Source organism: Spea bombifrons, chromosome 5 (assembly GCF_027358695.1).
Source record: "Spea bombifrons isolate aSpeBom1 chromosome 5, aSpeBom1.2.pri, whole genome shotgun sequence".
In the NCBI taxonomy this organism is placed as follows: domain Eukaryota; kingdom Metazoa; phylum Chordata; class Amphibia; order Anura; family Pelobatidae; genus Spea; species Spea bombifrons.
In genome coordinates, this window is record NC_071091.1 from 91,094,749 (window position 1) to 91,104,480 (window position 9,732).

Here is a 9,732-nt window from a genome sequence, read left to right on the forward strand (position 1 = left end):
CAAAACAGTGGCGCTTGCTGTGACGTCCTTCCCCTTTTGGAGGATCAGGAGAAGACATCATTCAAGCACCATATTGCCCTGAGTTCAAGTGAAGGCTTTCAGTGGCATTCTCTCCCTCAATTGGAGGATCTGGGAAAGGACGTCACAGCAAGCATTGTCATTGTCATTGAAATTCCCGCCAGGTTATGTGCGCAGAGATGCGGAAGAATATAGAATAGAGAAGGGAGAGAATAGAAGATGAAGAAGGAGAAGATGTGGAAGCGGCTGGCAGAAGTGAAAGTGGTAGGGAAGGTAAGGAAACATTAAGAGAGCATGAGAGAGAGAATGTGAGAGACAGAGAGTGTGAGTGAATGTGGACCCATGAAATTCAGATGAAAACACAGAGCTCTCGTGGGGAGAAATATTGTTCGGGGCATCGGATACAAACACTGAACCACTGAAATATCCAAAACTATATATCCGCCCTCTATTTGTCGGAATGGATAGTATAGTTCAATGATTTACTAAAAATATTCACCATACCTATGGATTTAGTGCCATAGGTGGCAGACACACATTCCTGTACCCAAGTATCTTTCAGTGTACCCACCTTGCCCAATTTCCAGTGTGTTTCTTGTAAAAGTGTAATCAGGGCCAGTCTGGCCCACCGGGATACCGGGAAATTTCCCGGTGGGCCGGAAGGTCCGTGGGCTGGGCGGCCGGCAGACTAACCATGAAGACAGCCGCTGAGCGGCTGCAAATGGCATTGAACGCCTCCCTCGGTGCCAGGGGCGGGCTGGGCAGGGGGACAATTGCCCACCAGGCTGCCCGAAATCTAATCAAAGCGGCCGCTGGGCGCTGATGCGGCCGGCAGGCATCAGCACCCAGCAACCGTGTGCGATGGCCATCTAGTGATGGGAGCAGCGTGAGGGGTGAAAGCTCCGCCCCCTCGCACTGACCTTTCACCCCTCACGCTGCTCCCATCACTATGCAGCCATCAGACTGCCGAGAATGTAATCTAAACGGCCGGTGCGTGCTGATGCCGCCGGCCACCTCTGCTTTAATACTTTTTTTTTACTTTATATGGCAAGCCGATCCAGCTTACCATATAAATAAAAAAAAAAAAAGTGTTAATGTAGCTCCGGCCGGCGGCATCAGCGCGCATCGGCCGTTTAGATTACATTCCCAGCAGTCTGATGGCTGCATAGTGATGGGAGCAGCGTGAGCTTGCAGAAAAAAGCTCACCAGCATTTTAGTTTCATAATTTCATAATTTCTACAAAAATCAGGGAGTTCAAATTACAGACAGAATCTTAACTCATTGATGACATCAGTGCTTGGCAGATAATATAGGATAGAATCTTATGTGAAGGGACTGGAAGTTCCTCAGTACACTAAAAAAAAAGTTATCATGCACGAGACATGTACTGCCCCTAATCCTTTTTAATAAAATATGCAGATTGAAATAGAGTAAATAACACAAAACCTTTACTTTTCCTCTCACTGATTTCTGGGCCAAGAATGTTGTTCTCTGAAGTGACTACAAATTCAGGAGGGTGTTTTATCTCTGAATAAGTAAAAATTAAACAGTTCAATTTACAGAAAATAAAGTACCAGAGAACAGATGGCCAAATACACACCAGGACAGGCTCTGCCACACCGACACCCAAACACACACAGACCAGAACAGGCTCTGCCACATCGACACCCAAACAGACACACCAGGACAGGCTCTGCCACACCGACACCCAAACACACAGACCAAGACAGTCTGGATAGGCTAAGCTACAACAATTTAAAAAAAATTATTTTCCACACTGCTTTGTCATTCATGTGATTTATGTAAATTAAAGCCCCACACAAATGTCTACCAGCAAAACAAGGGGTTGGCTTCAATCACCCTCACAATCCTAAATGTTGGAATTTGCAGACGAAATATAATAAACTTTTTAACTTCACCAGGAGAGGGTCTCAACAGCAAAATAGAAATACTAAAAAAGCCCTACATTATGTACATACATCAGCGCTACTGGTACCATAGGGAGCACTCCACTGTCTTTGGGTCCTTGCATTTATCTGGATTTTCCATATCAAGTAACTGGGACTGACACAGGCTCTGTTCAGAAAGCTTAGATTTGCTTTCTGGCTTGTCTCCAGTTCATCATACACAGCATTTCTTGCCCATCTCTTTTGACTCCAGTTTATGTATTTGTAAACATGTTCAAAGAGGCATTGCAATAATGGAAACCTAGCATATAGCTACAGCTGATGAACCCAATTTGTGGGAAGGACTTCAGTCCTTGTAAATGTCAACTTGAATGTAAAACTGGGAAGAACTCTAAGGCTACCATAGAGTACCTGTAGATGGACATTTTGTCCATTCATGAAACTTTGTGTGATACATCGGCACAAAGCGTAAATGCCTTCTAATTGTATCTTTTCATCGTAAAAATTTAGTATTTTCTATGTTGTGATTTTGTTCTGTGTTATGTCTCATTAGATGACAGTCTACCTCTTCGTGGTCAATCAACCAAATTCTAAATCCACCGTTGAGATTTTTTAATTTGATGAGGAGGAAAATGTTCTTATACACCTGAAAACAATAAAACATGAGCTGCTACAAAGGTAATAACAATCATATGCAGTGATAGCCTACCTGCACAAACATTTTGTACTATTTTACAGTTGTATACATTTTTATTTTCCATGGAAAGCTTTGATAAATACAATGTGGAGTTTTAGATGTGTGATGTCCCTCTTTCATTATGATTCAAGTTTCACTGAATATTCAATGTTTCATATAATATGGCTCTAAAGTTGCTCTTGAGTGACAGCCCAGGATCTGGGATTAATAAATACACCAACAGTACAGATAAAGCATGTTGACAAACCATATATAAATATTCAGCTCAGATTAATGGAATCTATCAGTTATAAGCAAATTATTATTTGTTCTCTCTAATAAATCCTTATCTCTTTTGAAGATGATGTGCCAAAGGGTTCAGATGTCTAAAGTATAGTGGAAATTTAACTCATTTCAATGCCAGGACATTTTTCAGTTTAAGTGGACAGTTTTAAGTATTTTGCTATTTTTTATTTATGTTTTTTCACCCCTGTGATTGTAAGATGCTGGGACTCCTTTGTGATGTAATTATGAGGTATTTCCTGAGGCAAGCATTTGGTCCTATGGTTTGGACCTAGGTCATACATCGTGGAGCCTGTTAATGGTTAATCAATCTGCCTTATGAAATATTGCAGTTGCGTAATCCTGACCTACGTTAAATCTTCTCTTCCTTGCAGCGTTAATGACATTGTAGCCGTGGGACCCGAAAACTTTTATGCCACCAATGATCATTACTTTACCGATTTCACCATGAGACTAGTGGAATGGTTTCTGGGATTATCTTGGTCAAATGTGCTTTACTACAGCCCGAGTGAAGTAAAAGAAGTAGTTTCTGGATTGAATATGGCAAATGGAATTACCATGTCAACCGATAAAAAGTAACGTATAGCTATAAACGCTTATGACAAGATGTTGACAGAATGGCAGCTTTTGAAAGCAAACATATTTTCAGAGCTAAAATGGTGCTAATACCACAAACAGTGAGTAAGCAGGAACAGCTATAAGGCCAGGGTTTTTTGGTGGAATATTTGTCTGGACATAAAACAAGAATCAGAATCTTGGAGCCATAGAAGGCACCTTTGGAGATGCCCTTGGGCAGGGACAAGCAGGGTTCCCAAACCAGCCCCACACATCGGGGACCCTACAAAATCACTGCTTCCGGCTCCCTCCTGCTCGTGGTCTCTTCATAAGCTTTTATCCTTCGACCTCCCCACATGCTGGTAATTCTCACTGTGTAGATCATCCCATTGTAGTCCAAATATCTGATTATGCCATTTCTGTTTTCCTAAAGGTATATTTATGTAGCCGATTTTCTTGGTCGTGCGATTAATGTCTCTGAAAAACAGGCAAACTGGTTGCTCTCCCCAGTGAAGGTGAGAGGCTTACATTACTGCTGAATTTCAATTGTTCTTGATAATTCATAGTTAATTGTGATGCTACTATTTATTATTATTATTATTATTATTATTATTATTTAGGTAGTATGAGTTTATTAGTAAGAAACAACATTATTCACTATGCTAAATAACCATGCCTGGGACCTTTCCTAATGAGCTGACCCTGAGATTCTTGAATTATTATCCCTTTAATAGCCCATCACGAAGATTCTGTGTGGTGACTCACCGAATGTGTTAACCTAATGACTCTGATATCGGTCCTCGTGGGAACATTGACTTGTCATTATTTAAAAATACACTTAATTGAGTCACCAGTGGATTTGATCAGGGATATCAACCACAACATACTGGCAGCACCAATTGGGAGTCTTATATATGATCAGAACAGTGTAGAACAAGGAGTCAGTTCCAGACTGTGCGACTCTGAGAATCTACCCTTTCACCCTCATGGAGCTCCAGGCTCAATGCTGCAGGGTCATGCAGCACCACGTAACTTTCATCTACTTTAGGCTCCCCTTTCTGTGCCTGGATACCTGGAGCAAAAGTTGTCAAGTATGGCCAGGGTCATTGGAAAAGTTCCTGAAAATCGAAAACTGGGACTGTTGGGAGATATTCTATGAAACAGTTATGTACCCATTCTCAAGATACCTTGACTTGTTATCATGGGTACGGTGAAGAGAATTACTGAATGTTGCCTCAAAATGGTTTACTTAGATATCAGGAGACATATTAAACCATACACAAAATACTAAAATAACTATCACTTGTTTCAGAGGAGATGATGATGTTTTATTTAACACATATTCCTTTTTTATTTTAGGTTTTGCAGTTAGATACACTTGTGGACAATCTGTTTGTTGACCCAAACACAGGAGACATTTGGACAGGAGCACATCCAAATGGAAAGAAACTGAAGATCCCCCTGGATCAGAGGTTAGTGTTTAAATTTTCGTGAAGCATTTTCTTTTCAACATAGAAAAAGTCACATAAACTTTTGTGATCTTAGAGGTTTATGAAAAACTAAATGAATCATTGCAGGAATAATTCTCACATGAGGTTGATTAGTGCCCTTAATGCCGCTCTAGGTGAAGAGCCAGTTCAACAGTGTCTGACTGCACTACCACCATCTCTAGCTTCATAAACTGTAAAAAAGGAAACATTGAGTTATTAGTTTATAATAGGAAATGTACAGCACACTGTAAAAACAGGAGGTGGTCCTGGTTTTTTTTATACAATAAAAATAAACCTTGGATAATCTGGAGTAAGGAATGAATGCTAATAATAAAATATCCATGTGGCACTCACATGGTGGTTTTGAGATTGGTTGATCCCTACACTGATCCCCTTCTGTATGCTTTCTCTTTATCTGCTTTCTTTCCTCCTGGCAACATTTATGGACATCTGTCCATGCATAGGCACTGGGGGCACGCTGGGTTGTACTTATATTTCTATGGAAAGAAAGAAGTCAAATAAAAATTCATGGCTCTTAAGGTAGAGCAATAACTTTGTTAGGAACACTTGAATAAATTACTTTTAAAGAACCTTCACTCTCCAAAATGTATTTTTTTTTTCTTTAGGTTGTCCGCGTGCAGAACATACATTCTGACCATCCTATAGTGACCCAAATGTATGTCAACAATGGTTCTTTGATCCAAGGCTCTTCTCGTGCTGCATTCTACGACGGGAGGCTTTTTGTAGGCACGATATTTCACAAAGGATTGTACTGTAACCTGGAGTAATCACACACATTGTGTGAAACATTTGAAAGCGTCCCAGAGACATCAGAAACTCACCTGAACCCTTGGAAATGCATATTAGGGATTCTTGCATTTGCAAGGGTGGCACCACATACATTTAAAGGGATCTCTCAGCAGTGAAATTCACTAAAGTACATATGATGGCAGGAGTATGCTGTCTTCTAATCGTGTACTTTATAGTTCTGTATACTAAATAAACATATTGTATTTGGTGCACAATAAGGTAACCAAACAAATTTTGTTTAAAATAATAAAAAATGCCTTCGTAAAAAAGATTCTTTATGCCTGTATAGATTTAGATTTTATAATTGAATAATATAATCCTTAATTATCATGTATGACTGCCTAGGCCAACTTCTCTAGCAACTGGTTTGACAGCCATGGTCTATTGATGGTGGGTGCTGGGCAAATGCCAACTTTATACATTGAAGTAGCAATTTTTCTGATTGCGAATGATTATCAGAATCATACAAAAGTATAATTTATTGTTTTGCCAAGGTTCATTGTCACAATATTCATTCTCATGTTTTATCTCATCCTATGGAAGAATTAACAGTTTTCCTGTATTTTGCAGCACCTGCGTTGAATACTGCAGCTATAGTATTGCAAACAACAAATGCTGCATTCATTTGTACCAATGAGTACCCTCTATTTGTGAACTATGATCTCAGTGATGTACAATAGCAACAGCAATGCTAATGGGTGCAAATCCCTGGATAATTTACGATCACAAAAATAAACTGTGAGAATAATGCATAATAGACTTGGTTATTCAGATTGGTACAGATTTTAAGTTTTTATGAAATTTACCAATTTCATTAATTCATACGAATGTCCAATGAAACAATCAAACAAAATCTCACAATTCTCTTTTGAATCTCATTTTCTGCACTCGCTCTCTGTAACTCTCTGTTACCCTTTGTCACACTCTCTCTTAATGTCTCCCTACCCTCTTCTTTTCCCCTCCTCACGTTTTCTCCTTTTTTTTCTTCCTGATTTCCATGTCTTCCTTCTTCTTTCTTGGCACGCAGCAGTGGGACAACCTCTCCCCTGTGATGCGGAAGTGCTCCTTTCTCTTTCTCCACTGATCCATATGTGTTATTCTGAACGAATAACACATATGGATCAGTGGAGAAAGAGAAAGGTTTCAGCTTTTATTTTAGTAACATTTGTAATTTCAACTTGTATTTCTGTCCTCGAATATGAATGGTTGCATGTTTATCTATTAGAGTTAAAATGTTTCTTCATGAAATTAATAAAAACATGGCTTCCATGTGAAATGTTGATGGCATTTTAAGGCTGTGTCAGTTTCACTGTTGTGTCAGAAAGTACACATCTGTGTTGGTATGTACGTTTTCTTCATCAATGTAATAATGAAAACATGAAGGGTGGTATGTAGTTAATGGGTTTACTTCGTTTGACTTAATAAAATGAATAAAATGATTCATAGTTTGCTGACTTCTGTTCGTACAAATCTTTTTAATACAAATCTTTTTAATATTCAAATACTCATTTTTCATTATTAATCATGAGAAATGGTGATGTTTTCTAGTCAGAGCCAGCCTTAGGCGTTGTGGCGCCCTGTGCGGACTACTCCTCTGGCGCCCCCCCTCAAACTACCCCTCCCCTCTGCCCCTTCAAACTGCCCCCCTCTGCCCCTTCAAACTACACCCCCCTCTGCCCCTTCAAACTACACCCCCCCCACACACTTACCTTGTTGCCGGAGTCCTGCGGTCAGAGCGGGAGGCATCCGTCTTCTCACTCTGCCGTGGTGCCGGCATTTCATGTTGCCGCAACGGTGTCACGGAGAGTAAGGGGTGCCGAGCGGTTGCTGAGAACTTCACGAGCAACCGCTCGGCGCCCCTGCCCGGGACTTAGATTAAAGCATCGGGGTTTTTTTGTTTTTTTTTAAACTTTATTTAACATGACAAAACAAAAAAAACGATGTTTTAAGTTAAGTCCCGGGCAGGTGCCCCTGCTACCATGGCGCCCTGTGCGGTCGCACAGGTCGCACACCCCTAAGGCCGGCCCTGTTTCTAGTGCCCTAACAAAAAATGCTGAAGCCCTCTGTGAGACCTATGGTTTGGGCCCCCAAGATCCTCCTACACATATATGCAGTTATATACCTATACACACTCTAACATACTTACACACACACTAACAACATACATACACTAACATACTAATACACTAACCAGGAGAGTTCTGGCACCTACTGGCCCATGGGCAGGAAAAGCCATGAGGCCTTTCAGACCCTTAACCCCCCAATAACTAATATATGCACTAGAACACACACCTTTACCATAACTGACACTCACTAAAACATCCTCTACATATCACATATCAAACCTCACCCCCCTCACGCCTATTACATATAACAATTCACAATGATCACACATAACACCATACTCTGCTACACCTATCACATATAACAACCTAATCCCTCGCACCTATCAAACATCACACGTCGCTACCTCACTCATAACACCTCATTCACTCACAACTACATAGAAAACCTCCCACCCATCACATATAACACCTCGCAGACATCACAAGTCATACATGACTCCCTCATAACTATCACATATCATACATAACTCTGTTACACCTATCCATATCACATCTCACACATAACATTTACTTACACGCACACACACTAACATACTTACACACAATAGCATACTAACACACATATAGTAGTATGCTTACACGCATATTAACTTATTTACATAAACAAGAACTAACTTTGTTGGCTTAGGAGGGGGCAGGCCATTGACAGCTCATTTTCAGACATTGGTACGAATTAACGAAATTCACAAATTTTATTAAAATACAATTTCTTACGAATCCAAATGCATGTATATTTGTCTATTATCTATTTTAGACAAGTCCATAAAAGTTAAGTTTATACTTTTCTTGTTTCAAATTGGTTTTACTTGTATATAGCTTTGGTTTATAGGGATTTAATACCCCAATCTTGCTCTTCCTTTTCTTTAAGATGTGCATGCTTGTTATGTCCTGTCTACCCATTGTACAGCGCTACGGAATTTGATGGTGCTATATAAAACAATTAATAATAATAATTATATATATATTGGGCACTGGCAAAAGAAGGTTCGTTTCCATGTTTGTTTTCGGGGGAAACATTTCTTCATAGTCGACGAAATTTGTCTGTCTCTGTTTTAAGATTGGACGAAATCCGTCCAAAATGTTTGTTTTCAGAATCCCAGTCACCTGTCCGGTTGCCATGGAAACAAGAAATAAACACGTAGAGGAAGTTGAATTAAAGGACAACTGGAGTGAGGAAAAAAATGTTTCTTGAAAATCCTTTAAACTCTAATAATATCCGAGCTGTTCAGTTATTCACATGTAACAAAGTAACTTTGAGAAAATTAGCATAAAGCGACAGCCAGGGAATATTTCTGTTTGCATAACGTGTCTAACAGAGAAAATATTCCTGCACATATTTATAATACTAAATAAATAAAACAAGTCCTTTAGGTGCAACACGGGTGCAGGTGCAAGTTAAGTCCATCATTTTTGCAATATGGGTGCAATAGAAGATTCTGTCGGTGCAAAGAGATATTCCCCTGCTGATGCTGCTTTATGCTAATTTGTTACATGTGAATAGTTGAGCAGATGAGTTTTACAGCAGCTCTGATGTTATTAGAGTTTAAATGAGTTTAAGTTATATGACCAAAAGTACAACATCAACATCTGACCATCACATCCAGAGCCGGCCTTAAGTGTTCTGGCGCCCTGTGCGGACTGCTCCTCTGGCGCCCCCCATCCCAAAAAAAAAAGAAAGGAAAAAAATCTCCCCCTCTGCCCCCTCTCCCTATCCTTACTTACCTTGTTGCCGGAGTCCTGCGATGGGAGCCGTCTTCCCGCTCTGCCGCGGTGTGGCATAATTCCAGCACTCAGCATGAAACGCCAGCACCGCAACGGAGTCTCGGAGAGTGAGGGGCGCCAAATGG

General features: G+C 40.3%; 1 pseudogene; it reads left to right on the plus strand.

The window, feature by feature from the left end:
• The first annotated feature begins 237 nt into the window (after positions 1-237).
• LOC128497742 (serum paraoxonase/arylesterase 2-like) lies at positions 238-5,768 on the plus strand (annotated as a pseudogene).
• Positions 5,769-9,732: the final 3,964 nt, after the last annotated feature.